The sequence below is a fragment of the Emydura macquarii genome, unplaced genomic scaffold (genome assembly GCF_026122565.2).
Source record: "Emydura macquarii macquarii isolate MOO-44397 ecotype Brisbane River unplaced genomic scaffold, CSIRO-AGI_Emac_v2 contig_1644, whole genome shotgun sequence".
Taxonomy (NCBI): domain Eukaryota; kingdom Metazoa; phylum Chordata; order Testudines; family Chelidae; genus Emydura; species Emydura macquarii.
In genome coordinates, this window is record NW_027131781.1 from 23,651,676 (window position 1) to 23,666,535 (window position 14,860).

General features: G+C 42.7%; 1 long non-coding RNA gene across 2 annotated transcripts; it reads left to right on the forward strand.

The window, feature by feature from the left end:
• Window positions 1–10,881: 10,881 nt before the first annotated feature.
• LOC137158366 (uncharacterized) lies at window positions 10,882–14,342 on the forward strand. Of its 2 annotated transcripts, XR_010921394.1 has the most exons (4): window positions 10,882–10,944; window positions 11,156–11,317; window positions 11,980–12,146; window positions 14,104–14,342. It is a non-coding gene; the product is annotated as an uncharacterized lncRNA (long non-coding RNA). The 2 variants fall into 2 exon arrangements; XR_010921393.1 differs by lacking the exon at window positions 10,882–10,944 and having other exon boundaries at window positions 11,064–11,317.
• The last annotated feature ends 518 nt before the right edge of the window (window positions 14,343–14,860 follow it).

Genomic DNA, 14,860 nt, shown 5'->3' on the forward strand with positions numbered 1-14,860 from the left:
CTACACGTGCTGATGGATACACTCAAATACATGAATGGTACCTGACCTATATAGAGAGACTACATACAGGTGGTTGAAGTACAAGGACAAACCGCAGCTGTATGAGCATAAAATACTATGTGCGTTTTTCAATGGATTCAGAATAATACAAGAGCCATTGTGTCTATCTGTCACTGTGCAATGGTTCAAGTTCAAGCAGCCTGAATTAACCTATATTTAGCACTTATACAACACTTGACTTTTCCAAATGAACTAATCCTTAAAACGCCCTTTTGAAGTAGGTGGAATTATCTCCATTGTACAGATGACGAAACTAAGAAAGGTGAAATGACTTGTTCACTGTATAGTTGGCTTTCTGCAGGAATAAGCCATTTGGTATAATGTGTCTCAATTCCAGGACTTCCCTCAGCAACACAACCAGTGTTCACAGTGTTCTGGGGGAGATTTGAAGGGAAAATATTATTTATCTTACCATTTTGCCTAGGTGCGCTCGTCATGGATCAGCACCCTATTGTGCCAGGCACCGTACAAACAGAACGAAAAGACGGTCCCTGCTCTAGAGGGCTTATTGCTATTAGCTCTGTTTTCCAATTATTCCTGAGAATCTTCTGCTTTGGAGATTTCTTCCTCCTTCAAGGAATATTCTAGGCATTCATCCCCCTGGGATTTAAATAAATAATTAAGTTATTTCTTGGGCTTTAAAGGACAGGGGCCAGACACAGATTACTGAGGGGACATAATCCTCCAGATCGCATCTGGGACAATTTCCACTCAAAAGATAAGTACATGCCATGTATGATTGAATCTGTAGCAGAGGTTAATTTGTGCCAGGGCTTGCTGAGATACAGCTCCAGCACCTCTTCTGTCAGTGGCATTTAGTACGGCATGCACTTCTACACTTGCATGTAAGGCATGACTTCACACATGGTGTGTGTGAGGTCACGCCATATGGAGGACACCATTTTGTTTTGCTTGAGTCCCAGTATCACCTTTAAAAATTAAGCACTGATCTGTAGCTATTCTGGGCAGAAGCCCAAAGCACTTGAGCTTACATACTCTAATATCAATATGACAGCTATTTACCCTAGCCATTAGCCCCACACAGTTCAGAAGATACAGCATGTCTGCTAGTTACAAGAATGGGAACAGTAAGTGTCTGTCTTTCCTTGGCACTAGGAACAAATTGCCACTCGATCCAGATTCAGCGGGTCAGTGCTCTTTGCCACCCAGCACAAAAGCAACAACCAATAAAGGTCTGTTTGAATTGGAAGTATGGATAGAGTACGAAGGTGTCAGGCTCCTGAGCCAACTTGCCTGCTCTGGCTAAGGAAGATAATGTTAACGATGCTTCCCGCTTGGAAGAAACATGACATGGGAGACAAAGAAAGGGAAGGAAGCAAATATGGAGAGTAAAGAAGAACGTGGATAGGGCAGGGGAGCAGAGTCTCTGACCTGGCGTATTTTGTCCCCACGCCACCACTCAAAGAGCCTGGGAGGGAAAGTCAGAGGAGTAGAGGTCACCAAGTCCCCTCACCCTATGAATATGACTGAAGTTGGGATGGGTGTAGGCTCTGGGTGGCAGGGAAGAGATGGCACTGACCTAAGTTTGTAGTCCAGGTTATGTTTGGGCTGGTTTCCTACATGCTCCTGTAGCAAACGTTCGCCTAAAAACATACAGGCAAGTAGCTCCGGCATAGCCAAATGTTGATCATACTGTGTACATATGTTCCTATATGTAAATAGGTAGTGGATGCTGGTTTGCTGCATGCTTCTCTTCTGTTCTATATAGATTCTTATGCTGTTCTCATTACTGAAATACTCGAATGGTACCAGCAGGCACCCAGCCCCAACAAGTATATGTACCTAATAGTAGTGAGTGCATAAGCAATATTACTGCCATCTGTCATGTGTGATTCGTATTCGCTCTCATCCTCTCCCCAGCAGGGAAATTCTGTGTTCAGTGTAGTGTTCTGGTAGAGTAGGGTTTTTAAATAAATATGAACACACCCCTATGTTTTCGTTACAGAACGCAGTTCCAAGAAGTGCAACTTGCAAGTCAGAGTGGAAGGTGGGGCGGTTTGTGATGGATCTTCGTTCGTGTGGGAGTTTGTTCCACAGGCTGGGACCAGCCCCTGTAAAGGTTCTAGCACTAGACCAAAGGAGCTTTGCCCTTGAGGTGGACAGTTCCATTGTGCACATGGAGTTGTTGTTATCTACAGTCTTCAGCCTGGAGTTTTAGATGATCTTTTAGATATTCTGGGCCCCAGCCACTGTTCACTTTGAAGTTAAGGACTAAGGCCTTGAACTTGACTTGTTGGGGCTGGGTGCCTGCTGGTACCATTTGTAATGCTGATGAGCTTGGGACTGGCATGTTTTTAATTTTGTTCTCCCTCACGGTCCTATGTAAGAAGCAGGGCAAAGATCGTTTAAGAAAAGAAGACATGCATTTGGGTATCCAACTTCCTGATTTAAGCATGCAAGTGGCCAGATGCTCACAAAAATGGAGTCCACACAAATATTTGTGTGTGCACTATTGCTGGTGCAATAGCAGATCTTGTTTGGAAGCTAGAAGAAAATATAATCAGGTATATGATCTATCCAAAGCTCATCAGCTACCATGGTGTTGAGTGTAGTATAAATACCCAGCCAAAAACAGATCCATAGATCTGAATCATGACAGGTCCATGGATATCTCCATCATGAAGGAGCTATCAACATAGCGTTCCTATATTTCTCTTAATTCTTTTCTTAAACACATATATCAGAAATAAAACAAAGGATGATGAACAACAAAGGGAAGACAGGGTGGTCCAGTAGTTTAGTGCAAAGCGCTGGGAGGCAGGAGGATACTGATTTCTAATCCCAGTTGAGCCACTGACTCACTGCCTGACCTCCTTCTGCCTTTATAAACACGATTAGAAACGGAACATAAAACCGGACTTCCTTGAAAACCAGATATTGTATCTGGGCTGAGGTTTCCTGAGTAAACAACTTTATAAAAAAATAAGTAAAGGAAATGCAAAGAGTCTGATTTTCTGCAAATCTGCCCACCTAGTTTATGCTACAACTCAGTCCTTCTCTGTGCAATGCCTCTGTGGTATGTTCAAATGGTCTCCAAATGGTGACTGATCTGAGACACCACCCCCATGAGAGGCCATATGATTGTCAGGCAGCATATGCAATGTCCTGTATACAATGGAGAGTGGTTTAAATCTGCAGCCTTACGTCTAGATTTCCCTAGTTTAGTGGGAATTTGAAGTTTTTGTTTTTCTGAAGTAAGAAGAAAATGGTTTATTGTGTTACAGACATAATTGCTATAAAGGAAGAAAGGGGGAGAATAAAAAAAGACAAAATAATGCAAACGTTGTAACACAAGCCAACCAAAGCACGGGAACTTCCTAAGAAGGACCTTTAAACTCAACTCATTGTGCCTTGTTGTTTCAGAAAAATTGCATGTAGTATCCAGCTATTTTAAAGACAAAATTAGACTCAGAATCCAGGTGAAAATTTCTGTCTATGAGTTTATTAAAAGTTGTCGGGGGAGTGGGGATCACAATGGAAGGGCCAAGGTCTGCACATTGATAAATGTTTTTCAAGAGACTCACCCTTTCAAGGGTAGTTACAGCTTCCTCAAAGGTACTGACAGAATTCTTCGCTCCAGTCTGTATTTCAGAGGTCTTAGGCGCACTCTGAGGCCTAGAACCTTGGCTTCAGATGAGCTGAGCTTGGTGAGCTTCGAGCACCCCATCTCTTAGGACTGTCTAGTTCCTGGTACAACTTAGAGCAGCTTCAGGGCTCTTCTAAGTTATGACAAGCAGTACCAGCCCACAAGGGGCCATTATGCCTCCTGGGGATTAGTGAGAGTACAGCAGTTCTCCAACACAGACCTTCCCCCTCAGCCACACCCATATCATTGGGAGCTGCAAGAGAGAGTAGAACTGAGCCAGTCTATACCACCTAGGATTTCCTCCAAGGTGGGGAAATAATCAGCAGGTTAGTTTTCTGTAGCTAGGGTTACCATACATCCGGGTTTTCCTGGATATTGCTTCTATTTTGATCTTCTGCCTACTTTCTGTCCGGGTGGATTTTTCAGATAAGAGGCAATGTCTGGGTTTTTTGCATAGCAGACATTGCAGCTCAGAAAGAGCCCCGATTGGTCCGCTTCCCGATTCATCCCTCCCATGCATCCACATCTGAAGACGTATCTCCACCAGGACACTGATCAACTCCCTCCACAACATACCTTTCAAGATCCATGGGCCCTACACATGGTGAACCTCATTCACTGCACTAAATGTTCCAATAACAACAACGTGGGTGAAATCAGACAGTCATTATGCTCTCAAATGAACTCACACAGAACAACGATAAAGAAAAACTCCATATCATTGGTAAATATTTTTCACAAGGAGATCACTCTATATCTGATCTCTCAGTCCTCATCCTCAAAGGAAACCTGCACAACACCTTCAAAAGATGAGCCTGGGAGCTTAAACTGATAATTTTGGTAGACACTAAAAATCATGGATTGACTAGGGACCCTGGATTTATGGATATTACAACAATCTATAACCCACTAACCATCCCTGCCCCCTCACTGCTCTTTCCCGCTCTATTCCTTTCTGCCCTAAGAATGGAGATGTATTAATGGGCCACTTCACTTTGAATGGTCCCTTGAAATACATAACTACTTAGCCTAAACAATCTATTCCACCTTGTATTTAGCTGTGATGTTCTAAGTACATTTCCCAGATCTGAAGAACAGCTCTGTGTAAGCTTGAAAGCTTGTCTCTCTCACCAACAGGAGTTGGTTGAATAACAGATATTACCTCACAAGCCTTGTCTCCCAAATATACTGGGACCAACACAGTTACAACTACCCTGCACTGAATATCTAACTTCAAGGGAAGTTCTGAAATTGAAACCAATGCAGAATAGCCACAGAAAGTAGAATTTTTCCCTGTCTCTAGCCTGCTTTATCCTGTACTGACCTGGGTTTTGTCCCTCCAGTCAGTGGTATATTTGTTTCGTATTCTGCCATTGCTAGGTCACTGTTTCCTTCACCCAGGGTTGGATTTCCAATTAGGCACTATAGGCACATGCATAGGAGTGCCAGTGTTCGAGGGGCGCCTAAACAGTGGCAGATTACCTCATGGGCCAATGGGACCCGTGCCCAGGAACCCTGGCCAATTTGGGGGCCCCACATGAGCCCTGGAACTCTGGCCCCACCCCCTGCTCCTCCTCCTTTCTCCTGGGGGCCTGCTGTCCTGCTCCCAAGTCCTCCTCTTCCCACTGAGGCCTCGCCCCCTGGCCAGGCTGGAAGCCGGAGTCCAGGGATGAGCACATGCCTCTTGCCTGCAGCTGGCCGAGCCAGTCGACCCGGTCCCTCTTCCCCCCCCCAACTCTGCACGGAGCTGGCCCAGCCAGCCCCCCTCTCCCCCGTTGTCCCACTCCCCCACGCGTGGAAAACACCACGGTCAGCTGTAGGCGGGCGCCGGGGGGGAGGGGGGGGGGTGCTGAACATACTGTGCCTCAGGGCGTGTAAGGTGTAAATCCAGTCCTACCTCCACCCTTAACTGGCCCCACCAGAATTTCTTGTCCTGTTGGGGACAGTGACTCCTCTCAGTCACCAATCTGTCCCATGAGTGTGAACTGACAACAGGAGAGTCCAGCAGCAATGGCAGAAACCAAAGCAATATTAGGAGGCTTTTTCAACCAAAAATCTGAGGTGGGGAGAGAATGAGCCCATCTCTGGTACTGAGAATGAGCCCATCTCTGGTACTGAGAATGATCTTTGATCCTTCTCCCCCCGACGCCAGCCTCACTAGTGGCCAAGCTGATTTCGTGTACAGAAAATGTGATCCTTTTCTATATCTGGGGTATTAAAGCCAGTGTGAGATGGCCAGTGTAGGAAAGGTGCCCTTCCTGTTCTTAACTTCAGAGTCCCAATAGGGTGTTTAAACAACATACCCTTGTAGTTTGCAAAATAACCTTGGAGCTGGTAGGTCACTGCTCCGATCCAAGGTTGGGTTTTCAAGGAGCTAGTGGAGGAGGAGGAGGGGGAGATTAAGTGCTCCTTTATACCAGTTCTGTTTGATTGTTCCTGGGGACACATGAGCGCTATCCTGGAGACCATCCAACAAATCCGACCCTTTTGTGTGACAGCCAAAGAGCTACCAGCTTTGTTTAACTGTGACAGGCTCTTTTGTCAAGTGAGTAAAGACAGCCTACCTCTCGTTCTTCAGGGATGGGGTATTCCATTCCAGGGATTCCGTCACTAAAATCTAGGTTGTTGCTGTGTGATTATAGACTAAGCAACAACCCTGGTTCGCCATTCAGAGAAAGGACGACAATGCGAGTTAGAATTCTTACCTGGGACTCTGTTTTAGCCAGAGCCCCAGTTCCTTCCTTAAGATGAGAAGGGGCTCATTACAAGGTTGAAAACAAATGCCTTATGAATCCTGCGTACTTTTGTGTGGGTTGGTGACACATGCATAAGGTTAATTAGGTTTAATTTAAATATTTGCATACTTGAGTATGTGTTTGAACATGTGCATTGAAAACACTGCCTCATAGGGAAATACAGCCTTGGCAGAGCTACAAACTGACAATTGGAATGATGGAAACTTCACAAATGTCTGTATATGCTAACACAGCTTTATAAAACTTAATCTAGGGTCTTTGGTGGCAAAGGGCCTGAGCAATTAAGAAGCTCACAAACATGAAGGGCCGGAATTTCAGAAAACTGAAACCTCATTAATGCACATGCAGTTGTGTACATGATATACGGATGCAGTCACAAAGCAGCAATTATTTTGGTTTCCACAGCTAGGCTCCCTTCCCTGAGATGCAGAGTTCCACAGACAGGCCCCCCCTTACTGATTAAAGAAGCTTTGTCAAGCCTCATCCTGCCTGCTCCCCGCTCGTTTGGGGAACAATGATCCTTTACTCTCTCAGGCTCTACACTTGATGGCTTTGTGGATGAGGCCTAGAACTTTGAACTGGACACATGTCTGAATGGGAGCCAGTGTTGTGTACTAGGAGCAACAGCGTGAGGTGTTCTTGACCACCTGTTCCACTCAGGAAACAGGCAGGTATGCTCTGGACTAGCTGCAGCTTCCACTGTCAGCCCTAGGTTGAGAGCAAAGCAACCCCAGTTTAGGTGGTTGATGTTAATGAAATCAGTGGCACTAAACTATGGTGGTTAGTCTTCATGGATCAGTTAAGCAATAATGACCTGCAAGGAAGGGCTTCCTAGCTGTTAATGACTGACTGGGGGAGTACACTGCCTAAGGCAAAGCCAACCGCTAGCTGGTGGGAAATAACCAATCCAAAGCTTTGCTGTAATATAAGGGCTGATTTCACACCAGTTTAAGCAATGCTTAAGAAGCAGTGTAAGGAACTGTGTTCCAGAGCAAATGGCTAAGCTGGCTCATCAGGCAGAAGGGAAATTCCATGTCATGTACAGCCTTGCTGACCAAGGCTTCAATCTTGCTGCTGTTCATCTTGCATTGATTCCAGTAAGTGCGCTCCCCATAGATGCTACCATGACAATAGCTGTGTCTGGGGTGCTGCTCTCCAGCGGGAGTAAGGACCTCACTCAGGCCAGAGCTCTGTCATTCATGAGCCTCGAGGTAAAGAATGGAGGGATACACACAGAGTCAAAGCTCAGATTTGTTAACCCTCCAAACATGCTGCAACCCTCAGCCTTTCAAAGGGAGAGTGGAGGGCAGCGTTTCAGTCACAGTTCAGGGCAAATGCCCTCGTATTCCTTTTCCATGGTCCCTCTAGGGCACCATTCTAGGTTTCTGGCTCCTTAGCCATCACTTCTAGTGGGCAGAGACCTGCATGTCTCTCCCTCTTGATTGCCAGCCAGTTAACTTATTTCTCCAGATTTAAGAGCCAGCCCTGGATCTGTGATTGATACTAAATGCCCTGCATGTGGGGAGGGTGTTTGTGCATGGCTCCTTATTTGATAAGCCCCATTCTCCTACCCAGTTACCTACTTTTATACTGTGGTGTAAGTCTAGGAATCATTACTCTGAATAGCATTTTTCCTGCACAGTGGAGGATCAAGCCCAGAATTTATTTATTTTCTCTCTCCTGCCTCTTCAGCCATGTGGGCTCCTGCACTTTTTGTTCATGGCACCTCTCTTCCTAGCAGCTGAGTATGAATACACAAACTTCATGAAAGTTTTAGGTTTTGAAAAAAGGCCCTTTTCATTAAAAAAAAATTTTTTTTGAACGAAAAGTTTCAGCCAGCTCTAGTAAATATGCACACTGTGTAAGAGTTACTTACTGTAAGATATTTCAAATCAAAGAAGTTGTACTTATCACTATCAGTGAATGAACAAAGCCTTAAAATAAAAGAAAGAAAATCAAAGGAAAGACATTAGTGTGAGAGTAAGGTGGATATTTTTAAGCTAATTGATTCCTCCATTAATGCCCTCTGTTTACTTCCTTTTTGTGTTAGTTATATTTCATTAGACTAGTTCTAGATCTTGGGTTTAATCTGAAATCAGTCACTCTTGCAATTTAACCAGTAGGTGGTAGCAGAGAGCATTGCTAGATAATTATTTGACCTAAAGACTGCTGTAATTTATGGCAAATTGCCGTGGCCACAGGGAGCCAAAACTACAGCTGAGGATCAATATAACATAAGGATGTCTTGGCCACTCCCTCTTTTCCATGCTACATCAGCTCCATGTTACCCTTACACTGAGGCATTTCTAAATGGGCTGCTTAAATCAGACCAGCTCACACTGGCACACAGCAGCTACATCACAGTGGAGGACCCAACCCATCATGAGCCTTGAAAGGGAGGAAAGTTTTGAAAATGTGAATGAAAGGGTGTTTTTGAAGCTTCCTAATTTAAAAACTCCTTTCCTGAGTGTTACTAAACTTCCTCAGGAGGTGAGGTGTACCGGAAATTTCAGGGGATCAGTTTATTTTGGGGGGAAGTTGTAACAAGGAAGGAGCTGTTTAAAATCAGCCTTTGACTGGAAGGCAGCTTCAGCCCGAGCAATGGAGTAGCCATGCATGCTCCTTTATGAGGAAGAGCTTTTCTGTAGGCTTCTCATACCATCCTCTAGAACTCCATAGCAGGTATATAATCTTCAGTTACATTTGGCAGAGTCTTCCGGCGTTTCTCTTTCTCTGTTCAGTTCTACAGGAATCTTCCATTAGGGTGAAATTCTGTCCTTTTAATTCATCTGAATTCTGAACCAATGCAGTAGCATATGAGAATCAAAACAATAACAAAGTATCATGCTCCTCTGCTAATATGAAGACAGCAAGAGGGAGAACTCATAGTAACCATGATAAACATGCACTATCTTCTTTACAAGAGCTCACTCTTACATTTGCAGTCAGAATTTTCCGTTGAACTTTGCCTCCCAAATGGTTTAACATAAGCAAGTGCTATACCACAGAACGGTTAATTGAAAGGGTTTTTTAAAGTGCTCATTATCTCCCAAATATTTACTCAAATAATAAGCTAGCAATGAAATAAACACCAGGTGTTTCCTATCTCTCCAGTTTAGATTTTATCTCAAAACAGCTACCACTATACACTCAGTTCAGCTCCTATGTAGTTAATGGGAATTTTGCTATTGACATCAAAGAGAGAAGGATTGGCTCTGTGTTACTGTATTAGTATTTTTCTAAAACATAGGAACATGGGAGTTGCCAGACTGTAACAGAGCGATGGTCTACTGATCAAGATCCTGTCTGCAACAGTGGCCAATTACCAGTGATTCATAGGAAGACAAATCCTCCTGTCTGTCTCCCACATAATGTCTCATGCCAATTGTAATTATTATTAGAAATCTCTCTCTCTGACACGTACTGACTATCACGTTATGCCCAGATCATTTAGCCCTGGTCATTTTCACCTTAGCAAACAAATCATTTTATTTGACCATAGCCTAGTGTCATATGCTTACATGGCGATCCTCTTCTTGAAGTTCTTTGCCTTAGTAATAACCTATAGTAGAGGGTTCCACAGGTTAATTATATATTGTATTCAAATATATCCTTTTTAAAAATTTTAAATCTATTGAGCTAGCTTCTGATCACAGCTACACTGACATAAATCTGGAGTAACTCCCCTGACTTCTTGACCATTACCAGACTTACATCAATATAAACGTGACTAGAAGCTGATTATTGCCTTTTAATGTTATCAGATAGCCCCTTGGTCTTGTGTTATGGTGAAAGGAAAAAAGAAGCTCCAAACAGGTCTTTTCTAAGCCATTCATTATTTTAAACACTTCTCTCCTATCTGTTTGTATTGCTTTCTGTTATAACAATGTAGTCGTAAAATAAATGTACACCATCTCAATTCAGACTGACTGGAACAGAGTACTAGGTTTTGGATCTGCTTTCTTGTCCATAACACTGCCATGAACATGAATTGTGAGTAACACAGACACGAGTCTTAGACAAAGCTAATGAGGGAAATTTTTCATTTATTTATATATTGTAGCACCTGTGGCTTGGGATAAATACAGCAGTCCCAGGTCTCTGAGCCTTCTAAGCTTCAATGTTTAATTTCTATCAAAGCATGCATCATAAATAATAAAACATCAATTATATATCAATCCTTTCTATGGGGGGAGACCCCCTGGGAAATGGATGCCCCCCAGCAAAACTCCTGCACTAGATAGTGCTTCAGGGGACAACACTTCTAGTTGTTTTTCAAGAGCCTACAATAAGACCTCGGTCCAAACAATCCACAGGTGATCTGCCTTCCTATTACTCAACCCTAATTAGGTCCCACAAGATCCCTTGTTAAACTTGATCTAACTGTTCTCTTAGTTTCTCAGGCTCTGGATGTGCCTGGTTGTATGTAGGTAAGAGTATTCCGCTCCACCAGGCCATGGTGTTCTTGCCCCATAGATCTTAACACCTGAATAGCTCAAGAACACAACAAAATACCCAAAGGTAGTGGAATGTTGGTAGGAAAAGGGTCTATAAGGGAAATTACAACAGTAAAATGGGGGAGGGGATTCAGTGCTTTTTTTTTTTTTTTTTTTTAAATTTTCTTTTTCGGTAGCTTGATTTCCCAATTAATGCTATAGTAGATGTTAACTTTAGCCTATTTCTTGTAAATTGAGTGTGATTTTTTTTTTTTTTTGGAATTTTTTTATTTCAGGGATTATTGTTAAGGCTTCATCAAAGAAGTGGTTTTTAAGGATGACTTTGGACAATAAGGTGTCCTACTGCCTAGTGGGAACGCTGACTATGAGAGAACTGGAGCACTATAAGGAGATGATTCTAATCAAAAGAGGCTGTATGGATAAGCACAAAGATGAAGGTGGGATATTCATACAGAGGGAGTAGTGAGGTCAGAAACTTCAGTGGAGTGAGGGAGTGAAGAGTGGATATCTCTAGAATGTTGAAGAAGAGCATATGAAGCCTGAATTTTAGGAAGTCTCCTTGGATAGTCTGACCTTTTTAGATGCCCTGATTGGTATTTGATATTGATTCAAATGTTTGCTGTGGTTCCATGTTGCACTTGGATCCGGCACACTTACTCAGGGGTGCTCACTTAACCTGGGGCTCAATTATTATAATGTTTTGGACTGTAGGGTGGAGGAAGAAGCTTGGTGGGGGGAGGGCTCAATCCTGCAAGTCTCCTGAAACTTCTGCAAAATGGAACAATGTGAGGGACATGTTCTAAAGCCCATTGAAGTCAATAGCAGTCTTTCCACTTATTTCAATGGGCTTTAGATCAGGCCTTCATTGCTTGTTACTGTGGCCTCCTCTACATGTGGAAATTGACCAGAGTAATTACTCTGTTTCACTAATTACTCCAGAATAAAATAGTTATTGTGCAATAGCTTATTCTGCAACAGCTGTTTTGGTCAATTTCTCCATGTAGACAAATCCTGTGTCATTTCCAGAAAGTAATGTTTTACCTATGCAAGTCTCAGGCTTATCTGGATCTTGTGGCATGTCCATGTCTGTGTTTGTTAGAAAATCCTATCCTACTGGTTTGATGGCTACTGTCAGCTTGATCCTTATCAAAGGGCTGAAGGTGAATGACTGGATCTTGTACTATGTTACCTGGACTCAGAAGCAGGGTGGTGCTGCCCTCAGTTGAGTTCCTGCTAAGTGGGTGAGACACTGTAATGCTGAAAGAGGTATGTGAGAAAGAAATAAACATAATCCATGTGCTGAGTAGATGGAGAAGCAAAGATGATGCATTAGAAATCCTGGGAGTGGCTGATCAGATTTATAGGTAGGACATGTGGCAAAGTTTCAAAGTATTTGGGTGTGTGATTCCATTTCCTTGCCATTTCATGGATATCTCATTAAAGGAACATTTCCCCATGTAACTTTTTTATTCACTCTAATTGCATTACTGGTAAATTATTTGTCGATTATTTAGTTTTCCCTTCTGATCAAGGTTATATGCAGCAAAAATACACTTTGAAAATACTTTTAAGGGAGACCAAAACCTAGGATCCAAACCCCACCTTAACTTTGTAGAAGTCCAGATATGAAGTTGAGGGTTGAGCCTCATCTCTGTAATGGGATGATCTGAAACCCCAGATGCAGACCCAAACTTTTCCAAAGTGTGGGAGCATTTGCATCTATTCTGTGAAGATCCTTGTATCTCTGCTAAGTACAACTTTGAAACTGGGTTGTGTTATAGTGTATGGGGCAAATAAATGCCTCACTAGGCAAAACTCTTGCAATGGAAAGTATTTCTAGGTAATGCCTCTCCAGACAAAGCTAATCCCAGCTGTTTCTCCATGAAATCTCAAAATAAGGCAGAACCCAAACAATCCATTGAACAATCCTCCTATTACTGCACCCCAGTTAATCCAATGAGATATTTTCTTCTATGGAAAACACGGTTTAATTTATGAACCATGATCCTCTTTTCATTATTGCAGTGATTTATTCATTGGGGAAGCCAGGGGAAACTTGTTCTTGGGGCTTGTTTAAGAATTTTGAGTCTCCAATAAAGATGAGAGTTCCTGCTAGGTTTTCTTTTAGAATCACTTGGCCAAACTCATCCTGATGTAACTCCTGTGATATCTGGGGATTTAAATCAAGGTGAATGTGGCTCATACTGTAGAGAGTTTCTCTTGTAGGACTGTTTAGTTCTCTTTGGTTTATAAAAAGAGAATGAAGACAATGGGCCAGATACTCTGGCTGGCTACAGTCAATTTGTTTAAATAGCACAAATGCCAGAAGCACCCATTCCTAGTGTACTTGGGAATAGAGGATGTGCTGGGGGCATGTTAAGAGCAGCTGAGCTCCACTATATTTGACCTTCAGCTGGTATATGCTTTGTTACAGCAATTAGAGTAGGTGGCTCCTTGCTGCTTTAACTATAGAGGTGGGGACGCCCAAGGAGCAGGGAGCTGCACCTTGATTCATGTTGTGGATATGTGAGCCAATGAGTCAGAGCCTCAGTTGCTGTAATTGTTGTATCTTTATTGCCTGCACTGGAGCAAAGCTCCAGCAAGATTCTAGCCCAATATCACAAAACAAAGCTGGAAGGGAATTGAGGAATGCCATTCGGTCTCTGTCTCCTTTCCTATGGAGAAGCAGAAGGAAAATGTTTCCTCCTTATTCCCTAAAACTACTATATATAGTGTATGTATGCGCGCGTTAGCTTTCCTTCCTCATGCTGTCATTTTTAAAGCACTCGACTCTTGTGCATGTGTATGATGCGCATTCCATGCTTATTTAGGCCTTCACAACTTCCAAACCTCACTTTTCAAGAAAAATACTGAAGCCATGTAGCCTTTAGGAAGAGATCTATCCTATGGTATTGCACGTAGGGCGTACACCACAACATAACTGTGATAATAGTGATGGGTGTGCCTATTGTTTTCTGCTCCTTTACCTGTCTTAATTAGCTCACTTGCACAGCAGTCAAGAATCCGGTCCCTTAGTCAATGATGTTGCTCTTCATGTGATTCATTTTTAGAATGACATACATTCTAAACTATCCTTCCACCTCTGTTTTGTGGATGCGTATGGGAGTAAATCTATTACTGAAATATGAACACTGACACAAAATAAATGAGTAGTTTCTATGATTGCATTGTACTCTTCAGCCTTATTTATCACTTCTTACAGTTAAGCAATGTCAGATCAGTCAGTACTTAAGAGGAGAGATCTTCATGGATCACCTAAATGCTGGAGGAAGAGGAAGTGCAGATGATGAGTTGGCAGATGTTCCTCTTCCTGTTCAATTAGCACTGAAATAATGTCCCAATGTGGTGGAATGGGGCCCTGTGCCATGGGGTTCATCTTCTGGATACAACATAAAACCTAAAGCATTCAAGAACTTCTGGTCAAAAAAGCTTAATGCTACATTGCACCCAGTGATGGATGAAGCTGCACAACATGTATGTCTATATATTTCTACATCTATAAATTACATTTATTTATTTTATTAAAATCTACGTAACCGATGCTCTGTCTGTATGTACAGTTGAGAGAGAGAGAGAGTGTTAATGTCCAATAGCAAAATCTTTCCAAATATTAAAATCTTTAATGGACTAAAAACTTTAAATCAGCTTGATTTTTCTGAGGATGTGTGCTAAGCACCTTCTGATGCTTCTTGAAGGTATCACAAGTCGGGTAACAGAAGAGACTAGTCATGCTTTAAAATCTTGGCTGTCGTTCTTGTTAGACTGTGAGACTACTCAGAGCAGTAAACACTGCATCAAGTAGATGTTTTCAGAATCAGGCCCTTAATGATCATTCTTGAGCAATACACAAACACCCACAGTGAAAGTACACAAACATACGTATAGACACATGTACAAATGCATGCAGTTAAATCCCATTTCTATCAGCATTGTTGTTATCTGTTTGGCTTGGGGAGTTG